This window comes from Pagrus pagrus, assembly GCF_965226575.1.
Source record: "Pagrus pagrus genome assembly, chromosome: 6".
NCBI lineage: Eukaryota > Metazoa > Chordata > Actinopteri > Spariformes > Sparidae > Pagrus > Pagrus pagrus.
In genome coordinates, this window is record NC_140190.1 from 31209976 (window position 1) to 31235219 (window position 25244).

Here is a 25244-nt window from a genome sequence, read left to right on the forward strand (position 1 = left end):
TAGTTGAATGGTTTCTATAGCTGAACATAAAGCTGAATGTTTTGATAGTTGAACGGTTTCTATAGCTGAACATAAAGCTGAATGTTTTGATAGTTGAACGGTTTCTATAGCTGAACATAAATCTGAATATTTTGATAGTTGAATGGTTTCTATAGCTGAACATAAAGCTGAATATTTTGATAGTTGAATGGTTTCTATAGCTGAACATTAAGCTGAATGTTTTGATAGTTGAATGGTTTCTATAGCTGAACATAAATCTGAATATTTTGATAGTTGAATGGTTTCTATAGCTGAACATAAATCTGAATATTTTGATAGTTGAATGGTTTCTATAGCTGAACATAAAGCTGAATATTTGAAAAAGCTGAAAAGGTTGAAAAGGCTGAAAAGGTTGAAAAGCTGAAAAGGGTGAAAAGCTGAAAGTAATAGTCTGAAAGAGCTTAAAAAGCTGAACAGTCTGACAGCCAAACAGTTTCTGTAGCTGCACATATGCTGGAGCAGTAGCAGAACCAAAGTTGAAAATGTCCCCATAAGAATGAATGGGAAAACACCTCCCGAACAGCTACAGGTTTAGGAAAAAGTGTAATGGTTATGGCCAAAATATGTATACAGTGAGTAACAGGAGACATTTCTGAACCATGTGATGTATTTTTTATTTCTGAAGAGTGAAAAATGAGGGCACAAGAGCGAGAGACAAAACCGGTACCGTCTGCTCCACTCCAGAAATTTAGGCTCGAAGTTAACATTGCGGCTTATGGGGGAGTTGCTGGAGTGCTTGTCGCTCGAGGGCTTCTACAGCCAAAAGTTTAAGTCGCACATCTGAAATAAGATGATCATATGAAAGCCAACAAGATTTCCTACATTTCTATGTATATATTGTCTATGTGAAGTAAAAGCTGTGGGACCCAAATCAAGCTGAAGAGAGTTTTTTCTAAAGTTTTTGCAGCTGCTCTCCACTCTAGCGATGATGTTCCGCACTCTAGCTCACGCAATACACACCCATTATAAACCCAGAAGATGAGCTAAAAATCCTTAAAACTAAAACTGTGATAATTTCAAAACCGTAAAAGATTTTCAAAAACTGAAAATCAAGTTCAATAGTTCAAGGTCTTGTGGATAGTTTAAAGTTGGAATGGTGTCTCTAGCTCAAAGTATGAGGGAGAAGAAGAGGTTGAAAGTGGATGAGTTTTGAGGAGGATTTGAGGATTTTCCCATTTGTTTCCATGTTAAATTTTTTTTTGAAAAAGCTGAATATTTGAAAAAGTTGAAAAGCTAAAAATCTGAAAAGAACAAGGCTGAAAGAGCTTAAAAAGCTGAACATTTTGATAGTTGAACGGTTTCTATAGCTGAACGTATGCTGAAGTAGTAGCAGAATGAAATTTGAAAAAATCCCCATAAGGATGAATGGGAAAAAATTTTGGTTTTAGTTTTGAAAAAGCTGAATATTTGAAAAAGTTGAAAAGCTGAAAAGCTTAAAAGCACAAGGCTGAAAGAGCATAAAGAGCTGAACATTTTGATAGTTGAACGGTTTCTATAGCTGAACGTATGCTGAAGATGTAGCAGAATGAAATTTGAGAAATTCCCCATAAGGATGAATGGGAAAAATTTGGCAGAAAAAGCTGAATATTTCCAAAAGTATGAAAGATAGAAAAATGAAAAATAGAGGCAGTAATGTCCTTAACGAGCTGAACATTTTGATGGTTGAATGGTTTCTGTAGCTCAAAATTTGAAAGAGTAGAAGAGAGCTGAAAAACGTACGGAAGCTGGAATAATAATAATAATAATAACTTTAATAAATTCCGGAAGAACAATAGTGTGAATGCTTTGGAGCATTCACACTAATAATAATAATAAATTCCAGAAGAACAATAGTGTGAATGCTTTGAAGCATTCACACTAATAAATTCCAGAAGAACAATAGTGTGAATGCTTTGAAGCATTCACACTAATAATAACTTTAATAAATTCCGGAAGAACAATAGTGTGAATGCTTTGGAGCATTCACACTAATAATAAATTCCAGAAGAACAATAGTGTGAATGCTTTGAAGCATTCACACTAACTAGAAAAATTGTATTTCCTGCGAAAATACAGTGTGAATGCTGATTGCTGAAGTGATTTTGCAAAATCTGCTGAATGTGCTGGAAAACACTTGCCTAATGCATAAAAAATGCATGAAACTATGAGAATGAATGGTCAAGAACTTGCAGAAAAAGCTGATTTTTTCAAAAGTTGAAAAGGCAGAAAGGCTGAAAAGTAATAGGTTGAAAGAGCTTAAAAAGCTGAACATTTTGATAGTTGAACAGTTTCTCTAGCTGTACATGAAGCTGAATATTTTGATAGTTGAACAGTTTCTCTAGCTGTACATGAAGCTGAATATTTGAAAAAGCTGAAAAGTACAAGGCTGAAAGAGCTTAAAAAGCTGAACAGTTTGATAGTTGAACGGTTTCTATAGCTGAATATGAAGCTGAATACTTGAAAAAGCTGAAATACAGAAAGCTGAATATTTAAAAAAGCGGAATACTTGAAAAAGCTGAAAAGGCAGAAAGGCTGAAAAGTAATAGGTTGAAAAAGCTTAAAAAGCTGAACAGTTTGATAGTTGAACGGTTTCTATAGCTGAACATGAAGCTGAATACTTGAAAAAGCTGTAGAGGCAGAAAGCTGAATATTTGAGAGCTTAAAAAGTTGAAAAGCTGAAAAGTACAAGGTTGAAAGAGCTTAAAAAGCTTAAGATTTTGATAGTTGAATGGTTTCTATGGCTGAACATAAAGCTGAATATTTGAAAAAGCTGAAAAGGTTGAAAAGCTGAACAGTTTGACAGCCAAACAGTTTCTGTAGCAGCACATATGCTGGAGCAGTAGCAGAATGAAATTTGAAAATGTCCCCATAAGAATGAATGGGAAAACACCTCCCAAACAGCTGCAGGTTTAGAAAAAAGTGTAATGGTTATGGCCAAAATATGTATACAGTGAGTAACAGGAGACATTGCTGAACCATGTGATGTATTTTTTATTTCTGTAGAGTGAAAAATGAGGGCACAAGAGCGAGAGACAAAACCGGTACCGTCTGCTCCACTCCAGAAATTTAGGCTCAAAGTTAACATTGCGGCTTATGGGGGAGTTGCTGGAGTGCTTGTCGCTCAAGGGCTTCTACAACCAAAAGTTTAAGTCCTACATCTGAAATAAGAACATCATCTGAAAGCCAACAAGATTTCCTACATTTCTATGTATATATTGTCTATGTGAAGTAAAAGCTGTGGGACCCAAATCAAGCTGAAGACAATTTTTTCTCAAGTCTTTCCAGCTGCTCTCCACTCTAGCGGTGATGTTCCGCACTCTAGCTCACGCAATACACACCCATTATAAACCCAGAAGAGGAGCTAAAAATCCTTAAAACTAAAACTGTGATCATTTCAAAACCGTAAAAGATTTTCAAAAACTGAAAAACAAGTTCAATAGTTCAAGGTCTTGTGAATAGTTTAAAGTTGGAATGGTGTCTCTAGCTCAAAGTATGAGGGAGCAGAAGAGGTTGAAAGTGGATGAGTTTTGAGGAGGATTTGAGGATTTTCCCATTTGTTTCCATGTTAAATTTGTTTTTGAAAAAGCTGAATATTTGAAAAAGTTGAAAAGCTAAAAAGCTGAAAAGCACAAGGCTGAAAGAGCTTAAAAAGCTGAACATTTTGATAGTTGAACGGTTTCTATAGCTGAACGTACGCTGAAGTAGTAGTAGAATGAAATTTGAAAAAATCCTCATAAGGATGAATGGGAAAAAATTTTGGTTTTAGTTTTGAAAAAGCTGAATATTTGAAAAAGTTGAAAAGCTGAAAAGCTGAAAAGCACAAGGCTGAAAGAGCATAAAGAGCTGAACATTTTGATAGTTGAACGGTTTCTATAGCTGAACGTATGCTGAAGTAGTAGCAGAGCGAAATTTGAAAAAATCCCCATAAGGATGAATGGGGAACATTTGGCAGAAAAAGCTGAATATTTCCAAAAGTATGAAAGATAGAAAAAAGAAAAATGGAAGCAAGACTGTCCTTAAAAAGCTGAACATTTTGATAGTTGAATGGTTTCTGTAGCACAAAATTTGTAGGAGTAGTAGCGAGCCAAAAAACGTACGGAAGAAGAATAAAAAGTTTAATAAATTCCAGAAGAACAATAGTGTGAATGCTTTGAAGCATTCACACTAATAATAAATTCCAGAAGAACAATAGTGTGAATGCTTTGAAGCATTCACACTAATAATAATAAAAACTTTAATAAATTCCGGAAGAACAATAGTGTGAATGCTGTGTCAGCATTCACACTAATAATAAACAAAAAAATCATGATAGCCTTCCTGTCAGCTGTGCTTACAATCTAGAATAAGTATGTAACATGAGAGGAATCATTTTGTAATGGCAGTGCACCCAAATACATGGTTTAAATTGAATGTTTGCCTGGGAAACTTTTTGCAAAACTTTCTGAACCTCCTGCTGGAAAGGAGTCAATATGGGGCAGGACCAGAATAAATGATAATGACTTGCCTCAGAGAATCCACACAATCTCCAGCAGCTGGAAGATTTTTTTATAACAACTCTTTGACATGGTGTAATAAAGAACAGAGCGAGATTTTTTCTTTTTAACAAATCTCTCTCCATAAAGTTAAGTTAAAATGTTTCTATTGTAGCTCCCATTTCTCCTCTGTTGTACTTTGGTTTCCTTCCTTTTCCCATTTCTGTCTTACTTACAATGAGTTACATTTTGTTTTCTCTAAACCCCTATAAAGTTTTGAGATTTGGTTTAAGTTCGAGACATATGCCTCGATGAAGACTTTCAATACACTGTTCTCATTTATCTTCATTGATTGCTCAACATAGTCAAACTTGAAGAAATCTGTCAAATCACTGTTATCTGTACCATTATTAGACATGGAAACTGTGGACTTTGCCCAATGTACCTTTGAAATAGGTTTGTAAATTGTAACTTTTTTAAAAATAATTGTAATTGGTTTAAATAATTTAATACAGTAGGTTTGTTTGATAACATAATCTTGCCATGTTTTGATTATTTTTATTGAATTATGTGTATGTTTTAGCCTGCTGACAGTCCATACTGTAGCCTACAGTGACTAAATTAACTTGTAAAAGATGTGTTTGAGAGACACGGACCAAGACAGTCCCAGACAGGTGTAGGAAGACCAGGAGGTCAAGGTAAGGGGCAGTGGCTGATGGGGAGGCCTGCGGTGAAGGCAGAAACCCTCCAGAGGCCGGTGGCGACGGCAAAAGCCCTCAGGGGGCTGTAGGTGAAGGCTGAAACCCTCCGGAGGCAGGTGGCGACGGCAAAAGCCCTCAGGGGGCTGTAGGTGAAGGCTGAAACCCTCTGGAGGCCGACGGCGAAGGCGAGGGCTGGGACCCTCTGGAAGCCGGCTGCGAAGACGAAGGCTGTGACCCTCTGGAAGTCGAAGCGCCGTCTGGAAAACACTCCTGGATGTCGGCAGGACCACCGACGGAGGATCACAGGCTGCTGTCGGCCTGGGAGCCGGCGTATGATCACAGGCTGCTGTCGGCCTGGGAGCGGGCAGAGGAGCAGGGTCAGGAGTCGGCCTGGCTGCCGACGGTGAACCACTGGCAGGTGTCAGCCGGACCACCGACTGGGGATCCCCAGCAGGAGTCGGCTGGACCGCCGACAAAGGAGCAGGAGTCGGCTGCGTCGAAGTGGTGTGATCCATGAGAAGCAGCCAGTTGTCTCTTTGGAAAACTTCATCGCTGAGCTCTTTCCTGACAAGTGAGACGTTTCTTTTTTTTATTTCACATACACACACTTGCTATAGGTGAAACTGTATGCAAGTCAAATGAGTTTAAAATCAAAAAATAATATTTAGGCAATTAGTGATATGGGTATTCACAGAAAACAACCAAAAAGTCTCTCTTTTCAACAGCACACTATTGAAGTCCTCCCTTCTGTGCCCTGTCATGCAGAGTCAGTATTTTCACATGAAACCATTTAGTGGTCTATTTTTGGATCTTTGCTGCTTGTGTGCATACCCTTGTCACTAATGGCCTAAATATTCTTTTTGGATATTTAACTCTTTGTATCAACTCTGCATAGAGTCAACCACCTATAGGACATGGATGCCTCAGCGTCTTCCTTCCATCTTCGTCTTTAACTTAGATTGTCAGGGTAGGAGCACTTCCGGACTCACATGGTTAGAGAGGCCCTTTGGATCGGGATGAATGTTGGCATATTTCAGGCCACATTCTCCTCCCCTCCACTATCAGGTATGACTGTTTTCAAAGATTTCTGTCCCTACAGTACGTGAAACAACAACAGCAACCTACATGCTAAAGGTGGCAACATGGTAACAATACCCTGGTGCTAATGGTACGAATGTAAATAAGCTAGCAGCTGTTACCTTTTTTCTTTTTTAGGGATTTAGCCATTTTTGGCTAGGGCCACCCTCCCCACTGCAAATTTCTCATATGTTTCTCATATGTTTGTTTCAAATATGTTGTCTGCAGGTGGTTTGACATTGGATGTTTGATCCTGGAGGACCCTTGTCATAGCATCTGCATCGAGGTCTTCACTCAGGCAACTCCTCTGACTCTAGAGCTCATCCAACAGGTACAAGTGAAAACACACAAGTGACACCTTCACATGTACCACAGAGGGCCACTGTTTGGAAAAACGGATTTAGTTTAAAGTTTAAGTTAAAATATTTCAAGTAACAATTTGTAATGTTATGAGAATTAAGTCTTTTTTTTTTTTTTTTTACCAGAAACAGTCCCAACATTTTTTCAAGAACAAATTGGCTTCAGAAATCCCCTCCAACCCGACACCTTTACAATGTTGGAATAGTGTAGTAGTTTTTCTGTAACTCTCAACAACATTGTCACAATCACACCCACCTCAATCAGTGACTGATCAGCTGTGTGGCAGTGAGAATGAAAGTGGGCTTTGAACTTCCTTCAAGCGCTTTTTCATTCTTGCTACAACTGTTTCTGTTTTCACCTGAATAGCAGAGTGAAACATTCTGTATGCCTGTCACACCAAGGTGCACTGTCATTGCTATATATAAGGTTAATGACATCCCCACTGCCCTCTGTATGACAGCCAGCGTATCATTCCACCTGCCAGTGTGGCTGTTCAGAACAACTTTTTTTCCACACAAATACACAGAAACTTTCTAAACATAGTTGACACCCCTTTATCATGTTCAGGATGGTGGTGAGCTCGAACTTCCCAGTTCACTTTATTTGCATGCTGTTTGAGCATAATGATAATGTATAGTGTGAATTTCCTTGGCACTGGCCCCTTGCATCTGTTAGTGGTATCACATCTTTTGCCTTTTCATGTTTCAACCACTGTGGTTTTAACTCGGTATATTGTCACTGGTGAGGAAAACTTAGCTTCAGGTTTTTTTGTTTTTTTTTACTCTTATCACTCACAGCAACTCATCAAACTGTTTTGCAACTATTCCCTCTGCAGGCTCAGTCTCTGACCCCACCTGACTACAACCTGTGCTGGTTAGGTCTGATTGTTACCGTCGGTGAAGTCCTGGAGCACAACTTGCCCAACATCAACAGAACAGGCTGGCATCAGGCCATGACAGGCATGACCCAATGCCAGATGATCCAGAGTGCTGCCAAAGCTCTGGCTGGGATCTACAAACAGCAGCTGCCACCCAGGACTGTGTGAGGCTGAATGGTACCGGTTTCTGTCACAAACTGGGAGGAGTCGGACACATGTTGGAGGAAAAACTAGCTGATTGGACAGCGAGGCTCCTCATAGTTCTTAATCTGTCCTCCATGTGTGCGTGCGGGGCATAGCCAAATATTCTCGTAAGGATTTTCATCTCATCATTGTCCTTGAAAGATTATTACACATCACGTATTTTAATATGAACAATCATAACACGTATTGTGGTAATATTTCGTCTTCTGGTTATTTTTTATGAATGCTTACCATTATTCTAGACTACTGCATGGACTGACTGTGTCCCAGTTGTATTCTATATACATAAGTTGGTTACAGATCCCAAATTTTGGAAAAACTACTCAAAGCTTACTGGCATGAATTTGCTTTTAAGAGACCAATCCACAATGTAGTAGACCCAGACACACCCCAACAGAGAGAGAACCTGAAACCTGACAGACACATGTGTCTGACCCAGTTAGACCATAGATAATGTGGACCTGGGTCAGATCATGGATACTAGAAAGTGATTGGACCGGTGAAGTACTTCACTGTATAATGTAACACTGTAACTCCTACTTTGTACTTAAGTTGCCAGTGCACTAGTGTGGCTAGACACTTTTTTTAATAATTGACATGATAGAAGGTATGAGCTGATATTCTAGCACTACAGCCAATTTCACATTTCAAAACCTTAAAGCTGGTAAAATGATATTTTTCATTACTTTATTTTTTATGATTTTTTTTTGTGTATATTTTGATTTCTAAGATGTTGCTACAACCATCAACCCATTGTCCACATTTAAAAAAAAAAAAATGTCTTTCTAGCTGTAAATAACTCATGGCCGGATTAAAGTATGAAAGGGCCCTGGAGCTAAAACGAGCGGCTGGCTCTGTTAACCCATCGTTGTTCACGGTATTCCTAGGATAATTGCTTATGCTAAATTTATGTAAGAATTTTTGGTGTAGTAAACTGTTGATTTAACACAAATTAAATGGGGATATGCATCATGTGGGTATAATAATGGCTTTAAAACTAGACTACAACTTTGACACAGGGCTCATCTTTTATAATGTCAGTAGATATTGTGCTTTAGTGCATATTCCCATAGTTTCATACAAACTTAGAGTTTTGCAAATTACCATAAATCATTTTCTGCACAGTGAACCTGCAGCCTTAGAGGGGGCCAAGGTGGTTGGGTGTCCTGAGACAGTTTACTGTAGAAGCTTTTTAAAGCACTGAATCTGTATGAAGCAATTGTGCTGAAAATGGTTTGGTGTTTTGATGCAGTCAGAATTGTGATCTGTGACCGATTGCCTGTGTTCATTATCAAGGTGACACCACTGATTATTTGTGTGGCGTAACAAAGCCTCATTTGATATGATCATTGGATTTTTGCTGCATTGAAGCAAGGCTTCATCACTAGTTTCCTATTGGTAACCCAGCCTTGCCCTCAACCCCTCACTCTAAAGCCAAGCAAGTTTAGTCTGCAGCGGTCCATCTTCACATAGTTATGTGACTGCATTAAATTCATTTAGAGTCACCAGGCCTTCAATAGTGTGCAATGGGGGCACAGCTAGTTGGGTGTGATGGGTCAAATGATGTCATCACATTGTAGATATAATCTGTTGTGTAGTGTCACATTCATTGATTCTTTCTTGTTTTTATTGGAAAGTATGTGCCCACCATCGCTGCCCAGCAAACATTGTGACGTATGACCATTGTTTGAACAGTCAACATGTCCCACTATGTTTCAATGTCCTTTCCAGTCTAAGCATGAACCATGCATTATGCCCTGAGAAATTAACGAAAATGTTGAAAAATTCCCAATCTCACAATGTTAAACAAAGTTAGAAAAATTCCAATTATATGAGAAATATTTTCTGATTGTTTTTATGTCTAATAACATTCCAGTCAGACCTTCTTTTACAATGTGACATTCTTGACAGCTAGTGGCGTTGGTTAGGGACCATTTTTGGCCAGGAACACAACGACGTCACCTTCCAACCAATGCTTGCTGGGTTTTGTGCTGTATGCATGCACTACACTGTAAGGTAAAAACAGTCTGACCCATGACTAATTGCAGTAGGATGCCAATAGTAACCTGGGGCCTCATTTATCAGAAATCACGATGATTGTGGGTGAGATAAAAGTTAAAAAGCACATATTGTTAATTCTTCCATGCAGCATTATGTGTGAGTGTCGTCGCAGTATTTATGTTAACAGCATCTTGCCAAATTGATCATGACAGTCGGTGGTATCCTCCACCCTGGGATATAATTTCACAATGGATGTTTGATGGGTGAACACTATTTACTTAAAGATCCCCTCCACATGTTTTAAGACGCATGTAAATGTTCTCCGATGTGTGTCTGATTTGGTTTTTGCAAGGAAAAATATAATCACCGCATTAAAATCCTTAAAATGGTATCTATTCCTTCTCCCTCCTTTTTAAAAAAAAAAAAAAAAAAAAAAAAAAAATATATGAATATGCAATTTTTTTCATTTCATGAGTTTAACTGGTGGAGACTCAAGATGTCTCCTCCCTCACTGTAAAGTCCATTCTCAGGGTTTGTGTACTGGAGGCTTTCATTTTCCAAATCACACTTGTGAATGCTGAGCATTAGACTAGGATTGGCTTCCACACTATTTGTTATAAATCATGCTCATAGGTTCACTTTTTAAAATTGCATTTTCAATAAGAAAAGTAGCACTTTCAGCAATGAATCTTAAAACAGCCTTCCGGTACCCAGTACACTGACGCTAAATATCAAGAATGGCAAGCCAGACTTTCCTGAATCTGAGCATTTCAACAGCTGTGGTGCTCTCTACCACAGAGATGTAGATGAGAAACTTGGTTTATATTTTTTACAAGTGAGATGTTCTTGAAGCACAAACAACACCAGCGGTTTGAATACTTATGATAAAGGATTTGTAAATAATGTGTCACATGAAGTAAAAGAAAGTAGAGCGGTCATCCACTAACCAGTAGTTCAGTGGTATGACCCTGCAGTAAGATGTATTTTCAACACAATATTGCTTGCCGAGTTGTTTTTAATGGATCTCAACTTTTGCATGGGAAGGGGTGTTCTCCCCCATTTTGGACCCATTTTGTGTATAGCGACCCTTTATAAATGAGGTGCCAGGGGAAGTTTGGGTGATAAGAATATTCATCTGTGTACTCTGTCTTCTAAATGTGCCTTCTTACACAAATAAATCACTTTTTCATGCCTGTTTGTCTCAGTGTTACGTTGTTTGTTCTGCATTAACTGTTTAATCAAGTCTCTACTTCCATAGGCCCATTCATTTCAAAATTCTCCAAAAAATAAACTTAATAATAAAAATAACACAAACTGAATGACCGCAGATACTGTATCACCACCAGAAGTCATAGCATTTATCTCCTAAACACTTTTGGAATCATGTTTCTACCTGCACCAGTGTAGAATTGGTAGTGCTCTAAAAAGGGATGAAAATAGAGTAATAACAAGACTGTGCAATTTGTGGAGAAATTGAAAGTGCGATTGATGTAAGTTGTTTCTGATAATACACTTCAGCACATGTAAAGGTAGCAAAGTTAAAACACAAATAGAGGGCACTCGAAGAACAACAGTCTTGCTCATTAGTATGATCTTGTCCACTGGTGGTTTGATACAAAATATACAATATCAACAGAATCCACACAATAGGCTGAGATCCACAAATAAATGTCCATTGAAAATTACAAAGAGGCACAGCTATTAATTTGCAGATACAAATCATTCTGCATTTACTCGTGCATTATGTTTTACAACTTACGGAAATTAGAAGCACAAATAAAGATTTTAATTATTTTAATAATTATGTGAGTTAGCAATTTTTGCTTCAATTATGTGGTATGTACATCATGTAACAATGCCAAAAACCCAAGGTACGTTATCACCATATTTAGTCCACGGCACAATGTTCACCATGATATTTAAAATGTTTTTTTTAAAAAGGACTTGAACAATGTCCTTTAATAATAAATGTGATGTGTACAGCATTAATTATTGATATATAGTTTACTTTTGCTTTTTACTTGGGGTCCTTCTGCTTTCCTTCTATAGTATAAGAGAAAGTAGCTGGCCATGACCTGCATGTGTAAAAAGTAGCCACTGGAATATGTACAATTGCAAAACAATGCAGCCAACAGCCAGTAGCATTCCCTCCCTCCTTCCTCTGGACGTTGAGCAAGACAACCAGGGCCACGGAAATCTCTGTCAGCGTCACTGACACTAACTGTATGTTCAGTAGTTGTCAGCCAGCAGTGGAGTGTATGCAGCAGAATTTAAGCGGTAGATTCGCTGCCTGTAAACACACCACCTGGCTGTCACAGCTGCAGTGTCTTTGGGCTCATTAGATGAAGCTGACAGGATGGGTGGTGGAGCAGCGACAGGACAGCCGGCCTGCTTGCTCCACCTAAAGAGCCTAGAGACACTCTTGCAGCAGAAGGCGGCTCTGGAGAATGAGTGGAGAAGTCTGAGTGGTATTACAGCTCAAAGACTGCTGAAAACAGACATTACTGGAGCGTCTGTGTAAGCTAACAGTTTGAGTAAAGCATTGAGAATGAAACCAACGAAGCCAACCAATCAGTGGTGGAATAGGGTGGGTTTTGAGAACGAGTCTCTCTTCTTGAGTAGTATGACCATACAATGACGAAGAGACACAGGATAATGTATTCATACTGATTTCCCTTGTTAGATCCACAAACTTTATGAGCAAAATAACCACATGATAGTGTGAAAATTTGGTATATCATTACATTCCTATAAAGAGGTCTGAGGCTGAGTCGGATGTTTAGTTCTTGTGGCCCTGTGTATTAGAGATCTACAGTATGTTCTGTTCCTGATATGCTTTTAGGGTTGTGGAAATTGGACACTGACTTTGGCAACTGCCACTCTTAGACTCATTATCCAATTAATTTCAAACTCAGTTCAACCAAACATCTACTGAATCATGCGCCTGAGGCCTGTACTACAAAACAGGTTCAACATACCCAGGATGTCTTTCCGTTGTCTGGCTTCACAGTCACAAAAAGTTGGTTATCAACTTGATAAGTCAACCCAGGTTTTCCCAAATTGGTCATAAGTGCATTCACATAAAAGGGGAGGTGTTTGTGGCATATGACCAATCACAAACATGGACAAGTCTACTGGCAGCAGAGCGGAATATTTCAAACAACCTATAATGTTAGACAAATAGAAGTTAAAAACACAATCCAAGCTAAAAGCAACACAGTTACAGCTAATGCAGGAGGGCAGCTGACAAAAACAGACTTGGGAACAAATAAAAAATAAATATATAAAGTACTTTCATATCTTATAACAAGTACAAGGCTTCAGTGCTTCAGTCAGTCTCTTGTAAGATGATTATTAGTATAAAAAATGTAATGCATTTGACACTGCTTTGAGCAAACAGGAAATAAATATAGACGAAGAACACAGTAGCGGGCCTCGGAATTGATTGGTCAGAAGGCAGTGCTTTTATGTGTTGTTCTGTTACCTCAAGCATATGTACCCCGCTAACCACTGTCAAAGCTCCCAGATTTAACCGAGAAGTTACTTAACAAAAATCATGCTTTGTAGTACAGGCCTCTTGTCTTGGTTGACTGCATGCCGTTTGCCTCATGTCTTTGTCCACTTTGTCTCTGATGAAGACACAGTACCATCAAAACTTTAGTTCTTTTACACAAAAAAAAGCCGTGAATCTACCAGTGTTGCAAATCAAAATCAGATACATTTTATTTATATAGCCCACAATCACAATCACCTCAGTGGGCTTTACAATCTGTACAGTGAACGGCATCCTCCACCATTAGACCCTCAATTAGAGTGAGGAAAAACTTGCCATATTGAGAAAAAAAAACTTTTAACAGGGGAAAAAACCTCAGGAAGAGCCACAGAGGAGGGATCCCTTTCTCAGGACGGACAGACATGCAATAGTTGTGTAGTGTATGTTACGGGTCCCAGGATTGGTACCGAAGTAACAAAAGAGATTTCTGTAAAATACAGATAAAGACCAGCAGCAATGAAGACACACGTTATTCGTTCGTCATCCAGATTGCATCTGGGGTTTTATTCCTCAATAACATACTCAAAACATATTTTCCTGAGTGCTAGCTTCTGCTTCAGTCCATGTTTATCTCAAGTGCATATGAAGTCCATAAAACAATATTATTCAAGTCAAATCCAAATTACTTCACAATATGTAAACCTTTCCCACATTTCTAGTGAGCATTTCACAGTTTCAAGCGTCAGGTGGCATGCAAATATAGCCTCACACATTTTGATGTGAATCAAGGCTACTATATCAATATAGTGCAAGTTACAGTAATCCTTAACTGTCTTTAAAGCAAACAAACACTTATTCTAAAGTGACTCTGGACCCAGGCACTTACTTCATCCATTACTATCACTCATGAGAAAATCCTTTCAAGTGCAAAATCAACTAAACATAACAACCATAACAAGGTTTCAAATTTATATAACTGCATACTGTAAATTATCATTTTAACCTTTTCCACAAATGAATACATTTCTGTTACTCTTACTGTTACTGTTCATTGAATTTATTACATGTGTAGGAGCCCAAGTAAAGTCTTTACATTGTAAACATAAACCCTAACGACCTGCCTGCGAGACCTTGCACAGGTGATAAAAACCCATGAACCGTGTGCAGCAGCAGCGTCTACCTGCCGCGAGACCAAGGCAGATACTTCGGTTTATAAAGTATCCGAAACTATCTCAAAATATCTTCGCGACACTTGCTAACATAAAGGTAAGCTTATAGAAGTTGACATTTGTATCATTTTATCAAATACTAACCTGTAAAATACAGATAAAGACCAGCAGCAATGAAGACACACGTTATTCGTTCGTCATCCAGATTGCATCTGGGGTTTGGGCAAAAGTTTCCCCCCGAAACAACCTGGGGCACCATAGTTCCTGTGTCCCATGTTCCACCTATATGCTGCTGGCATTTTCCACACATGAAAAATAAAATAATAAGATGGTTCCCCATATTATTAGGCAAAATATTAGACCCAAGAAATTAAAGGAAATTACTTTTCAGCTTGTTAAATTAAATAAACACCAAAAATGGTCCCTATATTTTTGAGGTGTACCACACACTCCCCCACTAACAAAAGTGGCTCCCGACACTTAACAATTAAACTTAAATACCCCACTTAGCTGTGCCCACTCTCAATAATAAACCAGACATCAAACAAATTTCTGTGGGACACCCAAAATTCTAAAGCATGTTACCAGCTAACCATACACACTGTCGTGTAAGCACTCAGTAGCAATGCAAAGGATAAGCTATGGGCTGGTATGTGGGATGGATAATGGGCATGGGCTGGAATGAGTGAAAGAAGGACTGGGGATACTGGTGAGTGTAAACAGGCGGCTGAGTTCCTATGGCACCCACCATGAAACGTGGCTGGTAGGTCGGTTGACCAAGAGAGGTGTAAGTCAACATCTGGCCAGGGTGTCTGTCTCTGGTAGACCTTCTCAATGTGGGCTGGGTGTCAAGCTGAGTCTCTTGGGTGTCTTTGAGTGAGTCATTAGCCTGAGACAGGTCCTGCTCATCATAAAGCTGGGGTTCGTCAGGGCCTGGTGTACTTTCACTTAGTCTCTCCAGCTCTTCCATATTAACACCTTCTCCCTCAGGTGCAGGTTCAACAGAGGTTGTTTCTCCAAAGCAGGCTCCTGTCCACTCAGAATTATTTCGTGTCTCACAGTTGACTCTTTGGTATGGTGCAGGATTATCAACTCTTGGGGTTTCCCTTGGTATCCGCAGCCAATATCGTGGTTGATCCTCCTCTTCATCTGATTCACCTGACTCAACGTTCTGTGTCTGTTCAGTTGCTCTGCTTAGTTTTGTCGACCTTAAATCTCTCTTTTGCGACTTTACAGCCGCATTTGGTTCTGGTGGCTCAATAGGTAAGTCATTTACTTGGAGCAACAAGTTTCGATGGAGAGTGCGGGTGGGACGACTGCCAGTCTCAGGGCTCACCTTATAGACTGGGTTATCTCCAATCTGCTCTCTGACAATGTATATAATCTTTTCCCAGAAGGGCTTTAGTTTACAAGGGCCTCCTCTTTCAGCAACGTTCCTGACAAGGACTCTGTCTCCTGGCTGAAGAGTCACACCTTTGTTTCTTTTGTCATAATAATGTTTGCCTTTGGCACTTGACTGTTGGCTGTTAGTGCTTGCGATTCTGTACGCTTCGATCATTTTCTCTGCCCATTTCTCTGCGTATCCTCTTGCTGTGGTTGTTCCTTCCTCGGCAACCAACCCGAAGAGGAGGTCGACAGGGAGTCGTGGGTGACGACCATAAAGCAGATAGTATGGCGAGTAACCCGTTGACTCATGCTTAGTACAATTGTAAGCGTGTATGACATGAGACAGGTGATCTTTCCAACTTTCTCTCTCTTTCTCTCCAAGTGTTCTTAGCATTTGCAACAGGGTCCGGTTGAACCTCTCCGCTGGATTGCCTTGGGGATGGTAAGGGGAAGTCCTTGAATGGTTCACACCAGAGTACTGCCTGAGAGCTCTAAACAACTCGTTCTCAAACTCACGGCCCTGATCGTGATGGAGTTTGGCCGGGTATCCGAAGCGGTGAACAAAGTCATTAAAAATCTTGTCAGCAGCAGTTTTTCCTGCTTTGTTTCTGGTGGGGTAAGCTTGAGCAAACCTGGTGAAGTGATCGACTACAACCAGAATATACTCGTACCCACCACGGCTGGTCTCAAGGTGAAGAAAATCAATACAGACAAGCTCAAGGGGGGAACTTGATGTCAGACTCCCCATTGGTGCTCTGTCATGTGAAACTGGCTTTTTCTGCTTTATGCAATGGCACTTTCTGGTGATGTACTCTTCGATATCCCTCTTCATGAAAGGCCAGTAAAATCGTTCTCGTGCAAGGCTCAGAACTCTTTCTACACCCACATGTCCCATTTTGTTGTGCAGGTAGGTGAGAGCTGTCTGCTTATAGGTGGCTGGCAAGACTAGCTGCTTGCGACCAAGGGGCTTCCTATACAGAAGTCCATCTTCGATAACAAGCCTGCTCCACTCTCTTGACAGTTTCCTGGTGTCTTTGTCCAATGTCTTACGTTTCTCCTCAGTCAGTTCTGTGTTATTTTCCTTTAAATCCAAGATTTTCCCAATGACCGGATCTTTTCTCTGCTCACTTGCAAGTTCAGTGTGGTTAATTACAGGGAAAGGTTCTGTGTGGGTTTGCTGTTGGGTTGCGATGTTCAGGGCTGCCACCCATGCTACTTCACCCTGCTGGGCAGTTCTGCTTCCTTCCCAGGTGGCACACACTGCCTCCTCTGACCATCTTTCTGAGCACTCACTCATGTAGGTGTTTATGTCAAGGGGACAACGAGAAAGGGTGTCTGCGTCGACATTCAGTTTGCCTGGTTTGTATCTTAGCTCGAAGTGGAAGTCAGCCAGCTGCCCCACCCAGCGATGTCCTACGGCATTAAGCTTGGCTGTGCTCATTACATAGGTCAGTGGGTTGTTATCAGTGTAGACAACAAAATGTGGAGCATAAAACAGGTAGTCCCTGAATTTGTCACACACTGCCCACTTCAAGGCCAAGAATTCCAGCTTTCCACTATGAAGATGGTAACTCTGTTCTGCCGGTGTTAGCGTGCGGGAACCATAGCCGATCACCCTCATCCTTCCGTCCTGATTTTGGTAAAGGACCGCTCCGAGGCCCTGTTGGGAGGCATCAGTGTGGAGTATGAAGGGACGTTCAAAGTCTGGATACCCCAACACTGGTGGGTTAGTTAGAATGTTTATGAGGCGCTCAAGGATCTGTTGATGTTCGCTGTTCCACTCCACTGAGGTGCGTGAAGGCAGTTGGGGCCCCTTTGCTTGTCTGTTCGCAGGTTTTGGCTGTGGCGGGCTGGGTCCTACCTCAAGGAGCTTGTACAGCGGTCGTGCTATGCGTGAGAAATCTTGTACATACGCTCGGTAATAGCTGAGGAAACCCAGCAGTCTTCTTACATCTCCTACTGTCTGTGGAGTTCTCTCCTTCAAAGCCTGTACTGCCTCGACGTCCTTCGGGTCCACCCTCACTCCATCTGCAGACACAAGCCGACCAACATATCTCACCTCTTTGCGAAAAAACTCGCATTTCTCTGGTCTCAACCTTACCCCGTGGTGCTGTAAGGCTTGAAGGACCCGACGTAAGACTTCGACATGCTCTTCAAAAGATCTGGAGAAGCAGAGAACATCATCTAAATAAGGAATGCAACACTCATCCCTCAGTGTATCAAGCATTTCCTCCATGCTTCTTTGGAAGGCGGCTGGTGCATTTGACAACCCAAAGGGCATTCTAATCCATTCATATAGGCCCCAAGGGGTTGTAAAAGCTGTCACGTGCCTGGAACCTTCAGCAATGAAGCCTTGGTGGTACGCTTTACCCTGGTCAAGGATGGAAAACCAGCTGTAGCCCCCAAGCGAGTCAAGCAAGTCCTGTATGCGGGGCAGGGGATGTTTGTCTGGCACAGTCTTTTTGTTGAGTAATCGGTAGTTGATACAAAGGCGTAGTGACCCATCTTTCTTCCTCACACAAACAATAGGTGCAGCATATGGTGACTGGGACTTTACAATCCATCCTTTCAGTAGCAACTCCTGAATGTACTCTTTTACTTCCTTGTACAGCGGCTTTGGAATAGAAGCATAAGCCTTTTGAACAGGGATGTCATCTCTGAGTCTGATTGGCATTTGAAGAGAGGGGATACATCCAATGTCATTACCATCACGGGCAAATGCTGCGGACTCCTCAGACAGCATTTTCTCAACTATCTTTTGTTGTTCTGGAGTGAGATGACTAAGGTCAGCCGGTGGTTTCCAGGACTCGGTTGAGGATGTTTTAGGGGTGGTAACATTGTTGACGTCAGCTCTAACTGTTGTCTGTGGTGTCTCAGCATGATGTGTTTCTGTCTTTTTTATCTCAATGATTTTGGTTATATGCTGGATGGAGCCCAATGAGGTTCTCTTGGGGAGGATAATTTCATGCCTAGTGTGGTTAGAAATGGGCACGTGGACAAGCGGCCACCTGTTCTTACTGAGCTCCAAGAGCCCTTCCCCCACACTGAGCTGTTCTAAGGTTGTGCTGTTTTCTGAGGGTTCATATAGGACAACAGGGTCGGACATGTCAAAGCTGGGTGGTACTCTGCATCGCACATGTATTGTCTTTCCAGGGGGGATACTTTCATTCTCTCTTCCCACTCTGATCGTTGCCATACTGTGTGTTGATGTTTTATGGGCTTGAATCAAGTTGACCATTGCTTCCGCTTGTTCTACTTCTACACCAAGTGCTTTTTGGAGGAGACTTACAAGCATGACAGGTGCGGTTTCAGAGGATGCTTGCCCGTTCATCATCTCTCGGAGAATATTAGAACCCAGTAATGGCTGTGGGAACGGGACCTGGCTGACAAGGAAGGGGACCTGTATTTCAAGGTTTGGGTTATCATTTCCTGTGAGATTGACCATCAGCTCCACCCATCCATCGTATGGGAGTGGTTCCCCATTGGCAGCATAGAGGTCAAGGCTCTCCCCTGGATCAAGGAGCTCTTCCAATGGTCGTACTTGGAAGTGGGGGATGAATGTCTCTTTCCAGGACCTGTCGATGATACTCACTTGTGAGCCGGTGTCAAATAATGCTGTGGATGCATAACCACTGATAAAGCATTTGAGCAGACTCTTTTTTCCAATCAATTGTGCTGTGCGAGTTGTATTTTCAGGCATTTTTAGTGTCTTTTGAGAACATGGGTCAGACTCTCTTTTGTGACATTTCTGTTGCTTTGAGAGTCGCTGCTTTTGTGTGGTTCTTACTGGGAGGGACTGGAACTGTTGAACGGCCTCTGGTTGCCCCTCATCAGAGACCGACTCCCGTTTCCCTGCAATCTAGTTCTTTTTAAACAGCCAATGGCCCGATGTCCTGGATCTCCACACGCAAAACAGTGGTTACAGTTCTCTAAGCCTTGTTGTGAACAGTTAGTACAGGTGAGTGATTTACCCTTCCTTGTGAGGAGTTGGCCTGCTGTGGGAGGACTTACTTGGCTTGGAATAGATGTGGGAGGGGGTTGTGCTTGTGTCTTTGGGTGGATGGCATGCGTGGCTGCTTGATGCTGGTCCATCAAGGCAGCAACCATGTTCGTTAAAGTCTCCACTTGAGCGCTGAGCTGTTGAATTGTCTGATTTTCTTTCTTATTTATAACTTGTTCTCCACCTTCCGCTTGGACACTATGTGTGTGTGTTGTTTTCTGTCGTGGGAGATAGCCTAGCCTCCTCTGGTGTTCATTTTCATCACTGGTTATTTTCATGACCTTGCTGACCACTTCCTCATCAGTGACCTGGCTGTTAGAGAGGAGAGGCCTCAGCTGCTGTCTGATGTCTGTGTGTTTGGATCCCAGACCCTGGTAGATGGTGTGGAGGAAAATCTCCTGGACGGTTTTGGGGTCATAGCGGATGTCTGTGTTGACTTGTTTTGACTGGAAGAGGATCTTCTGTTTGAGTCCAATCATGCGATAGAGGAATTGCTGAGGGGGTTCTTGGTCGTTCTGTTTCGCACACATTAATTCTTGGAACAGTTCTGTACTGGCTTTCTCACCAAGATGGGACCGCAGGAAGCCCTTGAGTTCACCAATCGTTATTTCATCTTTATGAGAGAGCATGTCCTTAAAGGCACCTGGCTTAACAATCCTCAGCACACCTCGAATAATCTCTGTCTCCGTGAAGCCCTCCCTGACTCCTTCTTCTATCTGTTTGTAAATAGTGTTGTACGTGATATCAGAGTTGTGGTCCCCTATCTGCCCCCCATGCACTTTAAATTCCCTTCGCTGGAGATATGAGAGGTCCTTTAAGGTAACCATTTTCTCTGGACCACCAATAGGTGGTGTGTGGCGTGGAAGTTGATCTGATGTTGGCTCACCAGGGCTGTGGTGCCTACTGTCCGAATGTTTTGTCTTCTCTTTGTAATATTGCAGCTTCTTGCCCAGCTCTTCATGCATTATTTGGAGATGGTCTACATTTGTCATGTCTGTGTTTGTGTACTGTTGTGTGACATCGATGGCAGCAGCAGCAACCGGAATAGAAATACTATCTCTAGTATTCAATGCATCATCATTACCATGTGTTAGCGTGGTTTGATTCACTACACTGGTTGGCAGGGTTATGAGTGTTTTGTGTTCCTGTGCTACCCCATTTGTGTTGACAACTGCACCAGGATCATTAACGAGACTGCATACAAGGTCATTCAATATTAACAACTGACTCATACCTTCATCTTCAGAGCTAAGTAACTTATCAGATTGCATATAATCAAGGATATAGTCCACACAGCCTTCTTCATCTGTGGACTGCAGGTTGGCTGCATCTTCATTATCAGTTGCAATCTCCTTTGCCAGCTCATATGCTTCAATACCAGTAAGCTTGAACAAGTTCTTTTTGATGCCCCACACAAGCTCTTTACGTGCTGTGGACATGGCGTGCGTTGATCTGATGCCGCAGCAGTACGGTTCCCTTGGGAGAATGAAGACCGTCCTCAGGCTCTGATCTCCCCTCGTGGACACCCACCAGCTGTCGTCAGGACTGTAGCCACGCCCCTCACCTTGGCTCTGTGGTTCTGTTATCACTGGATCTGCTCCCCTTGGTGTGTTGGATGGAGAGAGATCCCGGACGAGCCCCCACAATTTGTTACGGGTCCCAGGATTGGTACCGAAGTAACAAAAGAGATTTCTGTAAAATACAGATAAAGACCAGCAGCAATGAAGACACACGTTATTCGTTCGTCATCCAGATTGCATCTGGGGTTTTATTCCTCAATAACATACTCAAAACATATTTTCCTGAGTGCTAGCTTCTGCTTCAGTCCATGTTTATCTCAAGTGCATATGAAGTCCATAAAACAATATTATTCAAGTCAAATCCAAATTACTTCACAATATGTAAACCTTTCCCACATTTCTAGTGAGCATTTCACAGTTTCAAGCGTCAGGTGGCATGCAAATATAGCCTCACACATTTTGATGTGAATCAAGGCTACTATATCAATATAGTGCAAGTTACAGTAATCCTTAACTGTCTTTAAAGCAAACAAACACTTATTCTAAAGTGACTCTGGACCCAGGCACTTACTTCATCCATTACTATCACTCATGAGAAAATCCTTTCAAGTGCAAAATCAACTAAACATAACAACCATAACAAGGTTTCAAATTTATATAACTGCATACTGTAAATTATCATTTTAACCTTTTCCACAAATGAATACATTTCTGTTACTCTTACTGTTACTGTTCATTGAATTTATTACATGTGTAGGAGCCCAAGTAAAGTCTTTACATTGTAAACATAAACCCTAACGACCTGCCTGCGAGACCTTGCACAGGTGATAAAAACCCATGAACCGTGTGCAGCAGCAGCGTCTACCTGCCGCGAGACCAAGGCAGATACTTCGGTTTATAAAGTATCCGAAACTATCTCAAAATATCTTCGCGACACTTGCTAACATAAAGGTAAGCTTATAGAAGTTGACATTTGTATCATTTTATCAAATACTAACCTGTAAAATACAGATAAAGACCAGCAGCAATGAAGACACACGTTATTCGTTCGTCATCCAGATTGCATCTGGGGTTTGGGCAAAAGTTTCCCCCCGAAACAACCTGGGGCACCATAGTTCCTGTGTCCCATGTTCCACCTATATGCTGCTGGCATTTTCCACACATGAAAAATAAAATAATAAGATGGTTCCCCATATTATTAGGCAAAATATTAGACCCAAGAAATTAAAGGAAATTACTTTTCAGCTTGTTAAATTAAATAAACACCAAAAATGGTCCCTATATTTTTGAGGTGTACCACATGTACACAGAACAGAACAACAAAATCACATTTTACAAATTTCATTGACAGAATGTCTGATACAATTAATATTTATAAAAATTAGGGCCGGGACTTTAACGTGTTAATTAAGTTTAATTAATTACACAAAAATTAACGCGTTAAAAAAATTAACGCATTTTAATCGCACTTATTTTTGCACCGCGGAATGTTTCTCACTGGATGAGTTTCAGGCGTACCGATTATACTGGAGCACAATTATTTAACGAGTTAAAAAGCCGCCGACACTGATCACTGCCCATGGATCTATAAAGTTTTAATGTAGCCCGAACGCAGCTCAAACCGACCCGGTGCCTCAGCACTGCGACCAAGCTTTGATAAACGGTCGCTACTGCTACTGTTTAAAAAGCGCTCATCGCAGTGGAGCTGAGAACAGCGGAGTTTCCTCTGCTGCAGCTGAACAGCTGACATGTGGTCAAGACGTAGGTAGCCTACAGACCTGTCAATAGGCTCATTTGAGATGAGCAAGGCCTGCGCAGAATCGATCACCGGCGACCACCGCACAATGCATGCCGGTTAGATTTGTGTCCGACTTGATCCCGACTTACTCTGACGTCATGGACGCGCCTGCAACGATAACCTCGCGAGATCAAGGCGGCCAAAGTTGTTAGAGCCAGGCGCCGCAGTTGCTCTCCACCGACTGCAAGACCTCAGGGCATGATGAGAAACGCCTGGCTGTCACCTGATCAAAGAGCTGATTGGCTCTAAGTTAGGACGACAAATACTACGTGTAATGGTTATATTTAATGCTAGATTATATGAATCTCATGTGCAATGAAGGTTTAATCTGTTAAACATATTTTGTGTGGTTGATATACTGTATATAATTACAAATATAAATAGCCTACATCAATAAATAAAGATCATAAGAAACCTTTGCTGCTTGTCCTCCCCATGTGTAGCCTATATATGTAGCTGCTAGAACGTTTGGACTGTTAATTCAGTAGCCTAGTTCAATTTCTGGGGATTTAGGGATTGTATGATTTATAAATGACAGTGCTTTTACATAAATCTACTTTGTAGGCAATTCTTATTCAATAAATATGACTTCCCAGGGCTGACATCTGCCCACTCGTTATGATTCTCACCTCAATCATAACAGTGTCATCAAAAAGTTATGATTGACAAATTTAGACCACAGTGAAAAGTAGTTATCATTTTAGAAAAATCCACTTTGTATGACCTCAAAACCGTGAACCTAAGAAGTATGATCAATTCATTGGTACAACGTTTGTATTTCTATTTGTTACATTTGTGAGATTAAATAGTAAAAATCACACCACATCCCATCTGCCCATTAAGAGGATTAACACAGGGGAATTTATGTGCAAAGTGGAAAAGTAGGGGGATCTCTTCTGCTTCAATTTCATCAGCGATCAAGAACGCATGCGCAATTTCTTCAGCCATAGCTATCCGAACGTGTTCTGCAAACTACAGGTAGCCTACAGATGGCTCTAACAGGACGGACATATTTCTGTGACTTCCTGTATATTCTTTGATGGCGGCTGGACACTGTCCGACTTGACTGCAGCTTTTTGTCACTGCCCCCTGCTGCTGCCGCCTGGTCTCGTCCACCTTCCAGGTGAGGCGCAGTTCATCTCGAACGAGCCTACTGTCTCACGGTGCACATCACACAGGGAAAACATAGAGCTGCCTGTGTTTTATTAATGTTTACATCAGGCTGAGTTCAACAAATCAGTTTATGCTACTGCGATTTATGTAGTTAAATACAGTAATCAACATAGTGGCAGGAAAGACTATTTACCAAATAACGTGTTACTTAAACATGTTTCATTGTGCTGTGCTCTAAAAATAAACTAACAAACTAGTGTAGAGTCCTGTATAAGGAATGTTCAGCTGAAATTTTCCCCTTAAATTTAGGTTCTCAGGAAAATCGCATCTTATCAGGTAATCGTTAATCGATCGATAAGGTCCATCAACTAACGATTAATGAATTAATCGATAATTTGCATCCCTAGTCTGTTGGTCTTGGTTAAGTACCACCTTGAAAAAAAAATAAACAATGTTTTGTTGCTTAAGCTTATGTATTCAGTCATTATTCAATGGTATACTAAAACCCATATGAAAAAAATTGCTTCTCACTGTTCTCAGGTCAAATATTTATATGCGATTAAAAATGCGATTAATTTCGATTAATTAATTACAAAGCCTCTAATTAATTAGATTAATTTTTTTAATCAAGTCCCGGCCCTAATAAAAATATATATGAAGAGTGCAGATCTGCCTCAATTTTGTCCTATGGAATTTTCTGCCCTCAAGCTGAGAAGACACCTGTTTCTGCTGCTGACACCTGTTTCTGCTGCTGTGTGTCGTCGGTATTGTTGGATCTGTTTGTGTTTGTGTTGAAAAGCATACTAAAAGTGTTGTCACAAATTGTAAAAGATCCTGTTGTTGTATTGATTGATTAGCGCTGTGGAAATTGACATACTGTGTAATAAATTATACCTTATTCATGTCAAGATAACATGTGATCATGGAGGAGGGGTTGAGTAAAACAACAGCCAGGACACAGAGAGGCTTCTTACTAAAATATGATCAAATATACTTACATACAAAACAGGGAAAATTAGAAATAAAGACCCATCTTTAATATTAACCTACTACTA

The 25244-nt window shown here is 40.9% G+C and overlaps 1 long non-coding RNA gene across 1 annotated transcript; it reads left to right on the forward strand.

Annotated features, from left to right (window-relative positions):
* The first annotated feature begins 5312 nt into the window (after positions 1–5312).
* LOC311259132 lies at positions 5313–10903 on the forward strand. Its single transcript, XR_014622835.1, has 3 exons — positions 5313–5762; positions 6497–6599; positions 7464–10903. It is a non-coding gene; the product is annotated as an uncharacterized lncRNA (long non-coding RNA).
* The last annotated feature ends 14341 nt before the right edge of the window (positions 10904–25244 follow it).